Below are 16,313 nucleotides of genomic sequence, written 5' to 3'. Positions count from 1 at the left end.
CCCCAAACCACACAATCCACTTCCTGCGCGTTAGGAGCGGCAGTTTAGTAATAAAAGTGACTTCTCGGAGCCCCGGCTAGACCGGCCCCCCCCCCCCCCCCCCCCACTCTCCTGCCTTCAGCCGTCCACTGTTGGTCCTGGCGACAACAGATGCAGCTCTGCAGCAGAAATGGCTCTCATTTCTCATCAGGCTAAAGGTGACACAAAACCGAACTATTCTTGGATCCTCTTTAACTTCCGCCCCGAGAAGAAGCCACAGATTCACACCACAGACTGACTCCAAAGCCTGTGACGAGCTATGCGCTCCCCCCTACAGTCCTGCGCCCGGTGACAGGAATGACTGCTCTGCCTGCGAGCACGGCAGGCGTCCGCATCAAGTGCACTGTAGAGCAAGGTACAAGTTCAACCTTTTCCAAGATCTAGAAATAGCTTGTTGTGGAAAAAAAAAACAACCAACTGTTGGCATGCATCCGCCCCAGCAGGCTGAAAATACCGTGAAACCCAAGCGGCGAGGATTTGCTCATTTCCCCTGGAGCTGAGGTAGTAGTTATGTTTGCCAGAGGTGGGCGAGACACGTCGAAGGCTGCAGCCAGACAGGAGGAGAGGAGCAACCCAAGGAAGAAACCGAAAAGCTGGCTCCCCTCCTTGCATTGCTCTGGCTCACTTTGATAAAATGAAGGAGACATTTGAAAGGCACATTTTAAACTCCCTACTGTAAAAGTAACATTTAAAAAAAAAAAACAAAAACCAAAAAATCTAAGAGGCCCAGGTACAAAAATATTTTAAATGAAGCTATAAATGAATGTTCTGTATTTTTTAGTTGTTCACTTTTGGCTCCTGCTGGAAGTAGCGCCAGCCACCACCACAATTAAATGGAGTCTTTTAGAAAACAGATCAACCTCCACAGGCAAAACCATCCATCCTCCCTTTAGTTGTTTGTGAGGTGAGCAGACTGGTCAGAAAGCCTTCTTGCAAAACTCTAAAAGGAGTAACAAAAAAAAAAAAGGGAGGGGGAGGGAATTAAAGTGGAACCCATCACAATCAGACAGGAGGCAGGATGACAAAGTATTCCTAGGGCAGGAGAGCCTGTGAGGGAGGCGAAAACGTGGGGCTTGGTGAGCGCCACCACCGTCAGCCTCCAAAGATCCCAGGCCTCGGCTCGTACCTGGCTCATCTCGTTCCTTACCTAACGGCCGCCTAGTTAACCCTCAGCTCTCAGGTAGTCGGGCAAAAGGTCATACAGGATTTCTGCTCTGACCCTAACCTCAAGAATTGTGTTTCTCAGTTCCTCCCCAATGTGGCCTACATCATCATTTTGCTACTAATACCCCTAAAGAATGTTTTGGGACTGGTTTTGCATTCTGCAGCTATTTTTCTTTCGTTTTTAATTTTAGCCGGCTTGATTACTCACACAGGGTTGGTTGCATGGCTTTTGTTAAGGCTGCCTTTGTTTCTTCCCCTATGATCCTTAGTTTAATGGTTCTGCTTTTTAAAATCTATTTTCTTCACTTCTTGCTTGAAGCATATGGGATTTAACTTTGTTTGCTTGCCAACTTTCACTTTTAAATACTCCCAATTAATTCTGCATCTTAGTGACTTCAGCCAGCAACATCTGCATAAAAAATTCTTTATTTAAATATTTGTATCTCGCTCTGACAACATTTCTAGGCAGTTAACAGAACATTCATTATAAACATAAGAGATCAAATAATAAAAACGCGCCCCCCCCCCCCCAAACAAGGCATAAAAATAAACAAGAATATACATAAAACAAATACAACAAATAGTCACAATAAATACAAAATAGCAAATAGCAAAACAAAATACTAAAAACTTAAAAAATACAACATGATCCGTTCCTTAAGTATAGATACAAACAGTGCACAGATGACTACTGGAAAGCGTGTTTAAAAAGAATTGTTTTCGGAATTTTAAGAGATGTTTCATGCATAAGATCAGAGGTCAAGGTGTTCTATAACTCAGATCCAGCATCATAAAAAAGATGTGTCCTTGATTCAACCAGCTTAATTTGTTTGACTGATGCTGAATTTGCAAAAAAAAAAGAAATTCTGCATGAAAGAACATTTTTGAAGGTCACCTAAAAGATCTACCAGGATGATACAGTTTAAGAACTGAGTTAAGGCCATGAATTGTTAAAAAAACAAAAAAACACAAACAAATTTGAATTTAACTCGCCATCCAACGAGAAGCCAATGTAACTTACACAAAACCAGGGTAATATGCGCTTTTAATGGTGTGCCAGAGACAATACGGGCATGTAACATAGACTGGGGAAGCCCTACGTATACAGCATTGCAATAATCCAAGGAAGAAAACAAGAGCATGTATGGCTAAACTCAGCTCATTTGTAGAGATGAATGACTTTAATTGCTGCAACATAGGTAACTTATAAAAATAACTCTTGGGGCACAAAAGATAAAGAAGAATCAGGTATTACACCTGAATTTGGATTGTATTCAATGTAAGAGCCGGGGGAATCGCAGGAGACCAAAATCTCTCAACAAGCAGAATTTCAGTTTTTTGGCAAATTCAGCACCATCCTATATTCATTTGTCCATCTTTAGCAGGTTGGAGGCACGTGGTCACTCTGGTCAATGCCGCATCAACAGAATCTTTAATTGGCACAAATAACGGACAATCATCTGCATAAACCTGGTAACCAACAAACGGCTCGATCCAGTAAGGCCGCGGTAAAAACAGTGCGGTAGTGTCAGGCGCACCCTTCCTCCCCGCACGCACAGTTCTCTTCACTAACTCCCCGATACTCTCCTCTAATCGCATGCAAATGCATGCCGCGGCTTTAAAGCGGTAGGGAAGGGTTATGGCCGCGTAACCCATTTTACTGTATAGGCGCTTAATACAGCGCCTATACAGTAACCTGGGTGCGCTGGTACCTGTCATTTCAAATGACATTTCAAATGACATTTGAAATGACAGGCACCAGGAAGTGTAAAAATCAAAATTTGTAAATACCTGTCGGAGGGCCGCGTGGGTCCAGGCGGCCGGGGGGCCGGTGGTCGCGTGTTAAATCTAGGCTGCGGGCGGGTGGGCGCGGCGGCAGCGGGGGGACACGCGTTAGTTCGAGACGGCCGGCGGGCGGCGGGTGGTCGCGTGTTAAATCTAGGCCGGGTCCGCACAGGCGCACATTCATTCATTCACTGCCGGTGGGGGCTGCCGGAGAGGCAACCCCCACCGGCAGTGAATGAATTCATTCATCCAGGCGGAGGAGCCGGCTGCTTTCGCCACCGGCTCCTCCGCCTGGATGAATGAATGCGCGCCTGTGCGACCCCTGCGTTTCGGCGCTCAAGGCGTGACGTCACGGCATGTGACTGCCTTGAGCGCCGAAACGCAGGGGTCGCACAGGCGCGCATTCATTCATCCAGGCGGAGGAGCCGGCGGCTTTTGCCGCCGGCTCCTCCGCCTGGATGAATGCGCGTCTGTGCGACCCGGCCTAGATTTAACACGCGACCACCCGCTGGCCGTCTCGAACTAACGCGTGTCCCCCCGCCGCCGCTGCCGCCGCCGCCACCTGGAACAGGCGCCCACCCGCCCGCGGCCTAGATTTAACACGCGACCACCGGCCCCCCGGATCCCGCCGGCAGCCTGGACCGACGCGGCCCTCAGACAGGTATTTAAAATTTTTTTTTTCTTCTGACAGGTTTTATGTGTCCCACATCATTACATTTTCTCGATCATCTCTGTATCGCTTTTTTTTTTAATTGTGTTTTATTGTTTTTGAGTATCTTAAGCGGTGTCGATGGATTTGTTACTAGACTCACAGTCCTAACTCCTACTAGGGGGAGGCGGTAAACTAACACGTTACGGCCGCGGCAAAACAGTGCGTTACTAATGAGATAACTTGAGCGCGCGTTACGGTATCGGAGGGGAATAGCTAATTCCTTCATTATACAGCTAATTCGTTCATTTACATGCCGGGTGCGGGAAGGGTTACGCGTCTGTTTTAAGAAGCGCTACGGACGCGCGAAACTGGAAACTGTATCGCTGATTTGCCTTACGCGTCCGAATTATGCGCAGGGAGCTCGTTACAGACGAGAAAACTTCAACTGAATGTTACTGTATCGAGCTGAAAGTTAGCTAAAACCTGACAGATAGATGTTCAAAAGAGTGGCTGAAAGAGCCGACACCCGAGGACCTCCAGTAAGTTACGGAAAACATGAAGTGCGCTGATTCGCAAACTAGGAGAGCTCAGTAGAAGAAAGACCACATTGTTTTAGCAAGAAAATAAACATAGGATGATCAATAATATCAAATGCAGAAGATAAGTCTAATAACACTAAGAAAAAAAACAACCTTCTCCTTGATCAAAAACTCGAAAGACATTAATCATAAATAATAGTGTTTCTGTATTATGGGCCTCCCTAAAACCGATTAGACAATCACCTAAGAGTTCTCATCAATAAAAAACTAACGGGCCGATACAGTAAAAGTCACGGGACGCCCGCTCTCCTGTGCACGTGATTCTGTATTAAAATGAGGGCCCGCGGCAAAAAGAGGTGCTAGGGACACTAGTGCATCCCTAGCTCCTCCTTTTGGACAGAGCGGCGGCTGTCAGCGGGTTTGACAGCCGATGCTCAATTTTGCCGGCATCTGTTCTCAAACCCGCTGACAGCCATGGGTTCGGAAACCGGACGCCGGCAAAATTGAGCATCCGGTTTTCAAGCCACCGGCCGATTTCAATTTTATTTTTTTTACTTTTTTTTTTTTTTTTTAACTTTCGGGACCTCCGATTTAATATTGCCATGATATTAAGTCAGAGGGTGCACAGAAAAGCAGTTTACACCGTTTTTCTGTGCACTTTCCCGGTGCCCGTAGAAATTAACGCCTACCTTTGGGTAGGCGCTAATTTCTGAAAGTAAAATGTGCGGCTTGGCTGCACATTTTGCTTTCTGAATCACGTGGGAATACCTAATAAGGCCATCAACATGAATTTGCATGTTGCGGGCGCTTTTAGGTTAGGGGGCGTTGGACATGCTATTACCCCTTACTGAATAAGGGGTAAAGCTAGCGTGTCGAAAACGTGCGTCCAGTCGCGGGTTAACAGTGCGCTCCGCCAGAGCGCACTGTAATGTATCGGCCTGTAACTGCTTTAAAACAACTTTCTCTAACACCTTGGCTAACAAGGGCATATTAGAGCCCTTTCAAATGTACCATTTTGGTTTTCTCTCCTGTCATTTCTGCTTTTACCCTTAACTCCAAGCATAGCACATTTGGTTGCCATTTCTTTCCCTTTTTATTTTAAAAGGTAAGAGCATAAACAGGCAGGAAAAGAGACAGTCAGGAGCAGTTCTATAATGAGGCAGCCGCTTCAGGTGGCAAACTTTGAAAGTTGGCAAAATCTACCCCTAACCCCAAACTCCTCCAGCAGCCGTCTCACCCTGCTGCCAAAATAACAAAGGACCCCCGGGGCCTCTGGTGGATAGTCCTGTGCGGAATCCCGCTCGCAGAGAGGATGAAGGACCCCAGTGTGCCATGAGCAGAGCGTGTCCCACTCATGGCAAAGATGAAGGCCCCAGTGAGAGTGAATGTGTGTGTATGAGAGATTGAGAGCCTGGGTGGGGGGTGAGAGAGCATGTGTGAGGGGAGAAAGAGCATGTGTGAGGATGTGTGTTAAAAAGGGAGTTAGGTAGGGATGAGGAGGGGGGCACCATCTCATCCCTTGCCTCAGGCAGCAGATTCCTTGATCTGCCTCTGGAGACAGTGCATCCACACCAAAAAGGCGTAGCTTACTAGTCACAAGTAATAGGTACAGACTCCATCTTTTACCCCAGGGAAAACTATAAGATAACATGTCTCCTTATATAGAGAGTTCTTAAAAAAAGATAGAGTGCAGAATACAGAGAGGTATCACTGCTGGCACATTAATACAATTACTTATTGATTTTGTCCCAGTAATGCTTCCAAATCTTACCATATATCATTTCTTTGTGTTTCAGTTTATAGGTCAATTGTTTTATTAAAGCAATCTCATATACCTGTCTGCTCCATTCTGCCACAGCGGGAGCTTGTTTCCATAGCAGCGCTATAGTGAAACTCACAGCGTGTAAGAAAGTGATCACTAGTATTCTCTTGGAGGTTGGTAAGCTTCACTCTGCCCAAGATGCGGAATACCACCCCTCCTAGACTCCTCCAAAAAACAGCCACCAAAGGGCACTACCACCACTCACATCTTCTCCAGCACAAACAGTAGATCCAGGAGAGGAAGTGGTATAATAAATGGGGTATCTGTAAGTACGATGCAACAGTTTAACCATTATCTCCACTCTCCTGCAACAGATCGATAATTTATGAGCCCATTGCCAAATAGAATTCTAGTCCTCTTCACCCAGATGTAAGTGACGGTCTCTGTTCCACTTTTCCATACAAGGGCAGTGTGGATCTGCAACTATCGGGCTATTATTGATGGCCTTGTATAGCAGTGAAATGCATTTTCTAGGAATATCCTCTTTTAGAAAGTATTTTTCAAAAATAGAGGAGGGAGCAGGTACTTGCCCCCTCTCTCGGTTAACTCCAATCACTGCCACAACCCCTCTAGAATACTCATAGACGCTCTACTCAATTCATGCTCAATGCAAAGATCCTCAAAGGATCCTCCTTCCTCCCACAACTGAACCAGAAATTAGAGTCCCCCTTTCTACAAGTGTGAATGGTTAGCAGGGGATTCCTTCTCAGTGGTGAAACAGGGGAAAAGGGGCCCCCAGGAAATCCCAACCTCTTACCTACTGCTTGTCATACTTTTAGTGTGTGAGATATGGTGGTCTGTGTTCTCCCTGCCCTTCTAACATGCGGTGAGTCATTAGGGCTCCAATAACAAGAAGTCTTCTGCCAAGTATTAATCCAATGCAGTATTAATCTCTGTGCAGCCACATCATGGCCCCATACAAACATGCCACCTAATAATATCCTTGAAAATTAGGAAGGCTCATCCCACCCTTCCCCTTCGGCTGCCACAAGGTCCTAAGCTTGATGCAAGGACATTTGCCATGCCACATAAATTTAGCCAGTAACCTATTAATGTTGGAGAAGAAACTATCCGGTAAATAGCATGGAATGTCCTGGAACAGGTAGATATGAAGAGGAAGCACATTCGTTTTAATAATATTGATCCAGCCAGACCAGGATAAAAAAATGATCATCCCAGTCTCGAAGATCCCTCTGTATCTAACTGATCACAGGTGCATAGTTATGTCTATATAAGGCCGTGAGGTCCCTGGGCACTCAGATCCCCAAGAAATTAATGCTATCCTTAGCCATCTTAAAAGGTGCAAAACTGTGTGGGATATCCTTTTCATTCAACACTCCTCTAGGGAATATTTCAGATTTATGAAAATTCACTTTATATTCAGACATCTGCCTGTATCCCTTTAAGAGGCCTAGGACCAGTTGAGCAGAATGCTTACGGTTCAGTAAGAACAGGAGAATGTCATTTGCTTACATAGAGATGACATGTTCTTTACCCCCTGCACAAAAACCTGATAAAGTCAGGTGTATTGTAATCTTCAGGGCCAATATGTCTATCGCCAAATCAAAAAGTAAGGAAGATAGCAGACATCCCTGCTGAGTGCTGCTCAGAATGGGAAACAGATCCGAGTGTTGTCCATTAATCAGTATCCTGGCTATTGGATGATAGTATAGTGCAGTTATCCATGCCCGAAATGCTGCTAGAAGTTCAAACATCTCCAGCAGTAGGAAAAGAAAAGGACACCATAACCTATCAAAGGCTATCACCATGCCCACAATCCTATCGTTTATCCAGAAACATGATGTTGAACAACCTCAGTATTAGCGATGAACACCTGGCCCTTTACGAAGCCCAGGGCCAGGTCAGGGTGAACTAGGTCTTCCATAGCTGTCTCCAACCTCATCTGTAATATCTTAGCCAAAAGTTTTACATTGGCATTCAACAAGGAGACAGGCCTATAAGAACCAGGATCCATGATATCACTGCGTTTTAATTAATTAATACTATGTTGGCCTCCAGCAAAGTGTTATCGGTCTCTGGATTCCACTGCAGGAAGGCAAAGGCATCCAACATGAAAAAAGCTAGCTCTTGTGAAAACCTTTTATAAAATTCAAGGGCAAAACCAACCAGGCCTGGACACTTCCCATTCAGGATCTCCATCATGACCTTGCATAGCTCAACAACAGTTATCAGCCTTTCTAATCTCTCAGCCTATTGTTCAGTTAGCACAGGGATAGATATGTCCCAAAGATATTCGTTCAACTTGTCAAGACTACAGGTTTCATCGATAGAATAAAAATACAATAAAAACTATTTTTGGTAGTTTGTGTGTCACTTCTCCGTTTGCTCCCCTAATACCGTGTATAAGCATTTTCCATGCATTTTTTGCAATGCTCTGGCCATTAGAGCACCTGTTTTATGCCAGTTGTTATAGAACTTTTGTCGGGCAAAATTTAAAGAATCTCTCCCCACCAGAGATCTGAAGGGGCTGTAGCTCCTCCCTTCTCCTCTGCAGCTCTATGTAGACCCTAGGGGAACATGTAAATTTATGCCTGGTCTCCAGCTAATGAATTGCCCTTTCCAAGGATCTTTTCCTCACATCCCAGCTTTAAGTGCTTCTCATATCACGAAAGGAGATTGTATGGCTCCTTCATGCACCACTTTATAATCCTGTATCACTTGAGTCACCATTGCATAGAACTGCTCATTGCCCAATAGAAATGGATTAAAGTGCCAGAGCTTATATAAGTCTGCAAAACATTTTTGGGAAAAGTACCGGTGATGATCAGAGATGCAGCAGGTCAGAATGTCCATATATCCTATTAGTTTCACCAATGGGGCTATGCTAAGAAAATAGTCTATGCCCCTGTAGGTATTACGTCTTGGTGAGAAATAAGCGTAGTCCAGTCCTTAGGCACATTGAGCACACCATATGTCTATAAGAGCTAGGCACTGCATAAGGAAACGTAAACCTGAAGTCTGTCCTCTATCTGCACCGGCTGCAAAGATTGGTTCATCTCTAGGTCCAAACAGAAATTCCAATCCCCACCCATAATAAAAGGGTGAGGTGACAATTTCTCCAGAATGGAAGTCCGTTTTCTGTAGTATGCCAGCTGACCTTCATTGGGCCTGTACACATTAATCATCACAAATTTCAGCTTGTATATTGCACACTCCAGAGCAATAAATATGCCCTCAGGATCAGAAAATTATTTTGTTACAGTCAGGGGAAGGCCTTGTGAACTAGGACACATATTCCTCTTTTCTTGGAATTGTATGAGCATGAATATACCTGTCCCTCTGAGTCTGCAATTTCAGGTGTTCAGCCTGGGATAGGTGTGTTTCCTGTAATAGTGCCCCCAGGGCCCCCTTAGCTTTCAGGAACATCAGTGTCCTCTTCTGTTTAATCTGCTTACCTATACCCCTAATATTGAAAGATAAGAAGCTCAACTTCTTGCGAGCCAGAGGAATTAGTAAAGGTCATGTGTATCTTCATTGCCCCAAAAAAGTGTACAGAAAATACTGCTTCTCTGTACATCCTCCAACTTAATATCTTAGTGATATTAAGCGAGAGGAACCAAAAATTAAAAAAAAAAAGATCTTCCCTCTGGTCAGTGGGTTAGAAAAACGGACGCTCAATTTTACCAGCGTTCGGTTTTCCTAACCTGTGACTGTCAGCGGGTTCGGAAACCGTCACCAGTAAAATAGAGCGTCTGTTGTCAGGATCCGCTTACTGCCACCTCTATGCTAATAAGGAGGAGCTAGGGTCAACACCTCATTTAAATAGAGAATCGCGCGCCCAGGAGGGGTGCCTGGGCACACATCGGGAGAGCGGGGCGCTCAACACGGAGCGCCTGATCTGCGTTCTTTACAGTATCAGCCTGAAAGTGATTAGCTAGAGTAACAGCTTTTGGAGGGCAGCAAAGAACAGCAATGATTACAGTAAAGCAAAAGGTTTCTACAGCCACACACAGAGCCACCAGCACTTTTAATTACTTTGTCTTCACATCTTTCATAAACAGCCATACCAAGTACTGGTTTTCATCATGGCTTTATTTTGTTAGATTTTTTTCTCTCTCTCTTTTAAGTATTTGACTCTTTGTTTTTTCACTTTGATAGGACCTGAGCTTTCAGCTTTGTTAGAACTTAAAGTAAATAAAAAATGTCTTATTTATTTTATATACTGTCTTTCCATGTATAGATCACAACGGTCTACAAGATGATATTCATAGTTATACATACAACAGATAAACCTAGACAAAACGATTGGTTAGGATGTTGGCATTCATATGTAGGTATTAATTTCTATCTATTAATGGTTTCTGGGGCAAATGGAATTACGACCAGAACATAAGGCAAGGAGTGTTGGTAATCACAGATAAGAAGGTGGTTTTCACTTCTTAGTCTGTGAGAATTATGCATTCTCTCATTTGATTATTCTTCATGGTGCCATTATTGTTTGTCTTTCTTATCTTTTATTGCCATGCTGGGTCAGGATCAAGGTCAATCAAATCCAGTATCCTCTTCCTGACAGTGGCCAGTGCAGACCCCAAGTATCTGGCAGATCCCATGAAGGGGAACTATTTGCTGTTACTCGGGCCCTGGGATAGCAATAGGTTAGATTAGTCTACTTGGCTAATAATGTGCTTTTGCCTCCACGAACTTGTCCAAACCTTTTTTAAACCCTGCTATGCTAATAGTCTTGATTATATCCTCTGGCAACAGATTCCACAGCTAGATTGTTCAGTGACTAATAAAGAGCTTCAGACTATTTGTTTTAAATCTGCTGGCTCTTAGTTTCATGGTTTTAGTATTATTTGAAGGGGCAAATAACTATCCCTTATTAACCTGCTCCGCTCCACTGATGATTTTATAACAGGTCAATACAGTAAAGTGTGGCCGCGGTTACCCTGCTTCTAACCCGCTTTCTACTCACAATTTGGCCGCGTTAGTCCAACCCGCGATTCACTATCCCCTTTAACCCATTCTTACCGCCTCTTTAAATCAACGGGAAACCCCTTCTGCCCGCGGCATGTATATGAGATGTAAACAATCGGATTAGCTATTCCCTCCCATACAGTAACGCGTCCCGATTATCGCTTTTGAACCTGCAGTTTTGCCGCGTGTTTAAACCTAACTTACCGCCTACCCTTACCCCTGCGTTAGAGGCTGGAGGTGGGTAGGATTTCTTTCAGGTGGAAGAATGACTTCTTAGAGTCTTTCCTAAAAGGCTGTTTAGAAGAGTAGTCAGAATGCATCAGAGAGAGCTGTCTTAGGGTCTCATGATGGTCCTTAAATTCTGCCACTGTCCGTTGAATCTGCTCGCCAAACAGATTATCTCCAACACAGGGCAGAACTGATAACCTGTCTTGTACCTCAGGATGAAGGTCGGAAGAAACTTGAGCCAGGCCCATCTCCTTGCCGAAATAGCTGCTGCAGATACTCTAGTAGCAGTCTCAAAGATATCATAGGATGATCTGATCTCATGCTTGCCTGCCTCAAACCCTTTGTTTACTAGGGTTTGGAGTTGTTCTTGAAATTGCTGAGGCAGGGAGTCTGTGAAATCTTGTATCTGCTTAAAAATGACCCTATTATATTGGGTCATATAGAGCTGATAAGCAGCAATTCGGGAGATGAGCATGATCCTTGGAAGACACGGCGACCTAATGGCATCTAGAAACTTCTGTTCCTTGCCAGGAGGAAAAGAAGTGTGAGGCTTTGATCGTTTTGCTCTTTTCTGTGCAGATTCTACCACTACAGACTGGTGATCCAATTGAGATTTTGTGAAAACCTGGAGCTGACCTGCCACCAAATAGGTAGTGTCAGCTTTTCTCTTGACTGGAGCATGGAGCCAGGATGTTCCAGTTCTTCTTAAGGAGATCCAGAAGCAACCTGGTGGATAGAGCTGAAGGTTATTCCTTGGGAGCATCCAGGAATTGAAGCAACTCCCTCATCTGATGTCTATCATCCTGTTCAGTCTGTAATTGGAAGGGAACCAATTCAGACATTTCCTTCACAAAATTATAAAGGAAAGGTCCTCTGGAGGAGAACGATTTCTACTTTCAGTAGGTGAAGGTGTGAGGGCAAATCATCGGTGTCTGATGAAAATCATCCGTCCAGGTGTCGTAGGGATCAGCACCTGTCCCCTCTAGGAGCTAGGGGGGATGGGTGTGGGTGGGCTACCGAGGGTCCCTTGTGTAGGCTCCGAAGGAATAATTGGAGGCACCGATGATGCAGGCATTTGATGGATGGCTCGGGGTGGCGCCAGACATATCGGCACCGATGGCTGAGGCAGAACTCTCGATGGAGGGATGGGTAATGGTGTTTCTCCTCCGATGACAAAGTAAGCAGGGAGGGCACGGAGCCATCGGTGACCCAGGGTCCATTGGTGGAAAAGCAGCAATGAGCGCTTCCATCACTGGAGAGCAGCGGTGCCCAACGCTGTTGGAATCGGGTCGGTGGTCGGTTCCACAATCGGTACTGGTGTTGGAGGAACCTGGAGTCGTTGCATCGCCCTTGATGGCCTCCTGAACCCAATCCGGTCCAGTTCTCTCCTCGGAGACCTGGAGCAAGCACGCCCTGGCTACAGAACCAGAAGGAGGCAGAAGAAACATAGCGGAGGGACCACCATTAAAGGCGGAGTCGCGGCTCCCGATACCTGTCCGGGTGAGGGTTGTCTCTGTGACCCGGGCGCTGACAAAGGTCGGTGCCTTTTCTGGATGGGTTTCTTCACGGCGGCTCAGACACTGGTGAGGTCGATGATTTCACCCCCTCGATGTCAATGGTGATGTTTATCTCTACAATCCCCTCAGACCTGAGGGGGAGTAGAGAGTGTCGAAGGCCGAGATGTCAAACACGGATGGTCAATGAGGCGCGAAGTTGACGGAGCCGGTTCTGACGACGTCGATGTAATGGACGGAGTCGGGGTTTGAGAAAGGAAGAGAAGTTCCATCTTCTCCATTCTGGCCTTGCAACCTTTTGGTATAATTAGGGCACATTTGGTGCAGGTCAAGACATCGTGCTCTCATCCAAGACACATTACACAGACTTTATGGTGGTCTGTGATGGACATGGTGCGATTACAGTCCGGGCATCGACGGAACCCCGATGCCATGGCAAATATTTAGCCGCGGTACGGTCGACGGCCAGTAGGCCGCGAGGGCCAAACTCGACGGTAATAGACGGAAAAACGGGTAAAAACTTATCAGAGTACTGCGGCTTAGAAAAGTTAAAGGAGGGACCCCCGTGGGGCAAATTAATTTTTAGTAATTCCGTGAGGAAAATTCCTGTCAGGAATCTCTGCAGAGCTCCTTTACTGCGAGGCTACTGCTGCACGGAAAAAAGAAGACTGAAGGGGGACCTTCAGGGCTGGCTGCAGGGTTAGTGCCATGCTGGGCATGCCCAGTAGGGGCCAGTCAAAGTTCTGGAAACTGACAAAAGTGTTCCGTGATTGGGCTCCATCCTGTGATGTCACCCATATGTGAGGACTAACATCCTGCTTGTCCTGTGAGAATAGGCGGTATATAAATATTGTCCACAAGAAGTTCAGCTGTCTTTTCCTGGGTGCGACTCCAGGACTGAACTGAAGATGTTGGCACTCAGAGTGCCATGCTGGCACCCCATTCAAGCTGTTCCAGCACATGGCTCTAGAGCACACAGAAGCAGGTTCCTCGGTCAGGCATATGTTTAAGGTGCCAAATATCCTGTGTTATCTATGCCTATATCTGGGCCTGAGTGACCCAGCATTAGTACCTGTAGGGATTTTTTCCTGTGTATATCATTTTGCACTTCTCCGCATTAAATTTCATCTAAATTTCATCTGACATTCAATTGCCCAGTCTCCTAACTTCACAAGTTCATTCTGCAGTTCCTCACAATCTATGCTGTTTTAACAACCATGACTGATTTTGAGTCATTTGCAAATTTGATCACATCACTCATCTTTCCCATTTCTAGATCATTTATGAATATGTTAAACAGCACAGGACCCTGTGGTACTCCACTACTGAACTTTCTCCATTTGGAAAGCTGTGCATCACCCTTTTGACATCCTCATCTTCTCCTCCCTCCCTGACATTTTCTCCTTTCCTTTCCCCCAGCATCTTCAACTTCCCCTCCCCCTGGCATCATCACCGTCTGTTCCCTTCTTGCTCCCCCCCGCCAAGTATCACCACTACCACTTCTCTCTCCTTCCCCTCTCTGGCAGCATCAACACCTTCTCTTGCTTCCCTTCCACAGCCCAGTAGCATCCTCATCACCTTCTTTTCCCTCTCCCTCCAATCCTCTAGCATCATCACCTTCTCTTTCCTCTCTCTTCAGCCCCCTGGCATAATCACCAACTTCCCTTCCTTCTCCCTCCAGCTCCCTGGCATCTCCTTCAGCTCCCTAGCAGCATCACCTTTTTCCTCTCTCTTGGCATCAACCTTTCTTCTCTTTTTCATTTATTACAATTTTAGATTGCACCTGTAAAAACATCTTTTCTCTTCCCTACCCCCTAGCATCATCATCTCTTCTCTCTCCCTCCACACACGTGGCCTCATTACCTTTCTTCTCCTTCCACCCTCTCTCCCTTCTGGTATCATCCTCCTCCCTTTCCTTACCCCCCCCCCCCCCACTCGCACCATAACCTTCTCTTACCCCTCTCTCCACCCCCCCTGGGCATCACCTTCTCTTGCTCTAGCGCTCTCTATAACCCCTGACATCATCACCTTCCCTTCTCTATCCCCATTCTCATAGCATCATTACTTCCCATCCCCTTTCTCCCACTCCCTGGCATCATCAACTTCCCTCTCCTCCCACACCCCCCCCATCCATGTCCTAGAACCAGCAGAAGTCAGAGCAGCACTTACCTGGTACTTTCTCCTCCTCCTCTGCCAGTTTGGCTCAGCATGGGGACCAGATCGGGCATGAGGATAGGGCCCATGCTCTTTCAATTGCAGAGGAAAGCTAGCAGAGGGGGGAAGCAGCAGCAAAGAGATGCCGCTCTTTCCAAACCCCCCCCCCTGCAGGGCAAAAGGGCATCCTGCAGGCCAGGAGGAAGAGAGAAGATGAAGACCGTCACACTGCCTCAACTTTTGTTTTTGGGCGCTTCACATGGCATAAAACACTGCATTACAAGTTAGGTGCTTGTATGTGTGTAAGCACTTTTGCCAATACTTAATGTAGCATAACTGTACCTCAACAGGCTCTGTACAAGGAAATAAGCTTTCAGTTTTTTTTTTTTTTTTCTTGGGATTTTATCAGTGTTTATTCTAACCAAGAAACATGGGAGCAAAGTCCACTTATTTTCTCCCATGTTTTTTTTTATTATAATAAACACTGATCAAACCTCAAAGAAAAATCTAAAAATGAAGGTCCCTCATAGGTGAAATAAACGTGTCTGGTAATCGCAGAACTTGCATGGTGAATGGCAGGTTTACTGCAGCTTTGAGTAGCCCGTAGTTAGATGGTAGGAGGGATCTTTTTACTTTTATAGCTGGAACAGTTCAGACAGTGCCCACTGCCTCCTGGGAGGGGAAACAATGTCTGAAATAGCAAAAGGGATAGAGAGCTTGGTTTTACTCACGCCATTGCACAGGGCCTCTAGGACTGAATTCAGGCACTCTGAAAGCTGCCAGGCAATTTCAAGCTCTGTTATCACATGGAACACTGTTTGCAGCAAAGCCCATGTCTGTACACTTCCTTTTGGACCTGGTAAGCATAACGAAGGTTTTTTTTTTCTTTTTTTAAATATGTGAGTGCAGTATGTACAGAATCCAGGCAGTGACATCTTGGATACTTACCCATTCGCTGCTTGTGTGTGACATAGCCTGGGAGCTTGAAGTGTGTCTGATTACTGTTTACTCTGTACCTATTACAGGCATTGCTTTAGCCAGATTTTGAGTTGAATTTGGGCTGCTTGTGTTGTCAAGAGAATGAAATGCGTGCTCAGCACTAAATACTATGAAATAATTCTAGCTTTGAAGATGAAATAAGAAGGACGGGCTACCTCTCCATTAACAAGCCTGACCTCAAGCTAACACAATTTATATCACCCTGTATTACAGCTGCTGGCAGAAACCTCAAGCTGATTTTGGTTGGAGCTCATTGCCCATCGACAGGGCACCCTGCACATAGAGCACCCAAGTTGTCAGCTCCATTTGTTCTGTGAGGTCATTGTTCCCACAGGAGTGGCAGACAGGTTCATGATAATATTTCTAGGAATCCTACCTATCACATGCCTCTCATGCTTCCCCCAAGTAATACTCACTGAGGGTAAATAGTTCAATAGGTTTCTCTATACCTATTCAATGACACACACATTAGAGAACAC

Source organism: Rhinatrema bivittatum, chromosome 10 (genome assembly GCF_901001135.1).
Source record: "Rhinatrema bivittatum chromosome 10, aRhiBiv1.1, whole genome shotgun sequence".
NCBI lineage: Eukaryota > Metazoa > Chordata > Amphibia > Gymnophiona > Rhinatrematidae > Rhinatrema > Rhinatrema bivittatum.
The sequence above is the reverse complement of the archived record's forward strand: the minus strand, read 5'-3'. Positions refer to the sequence as shown.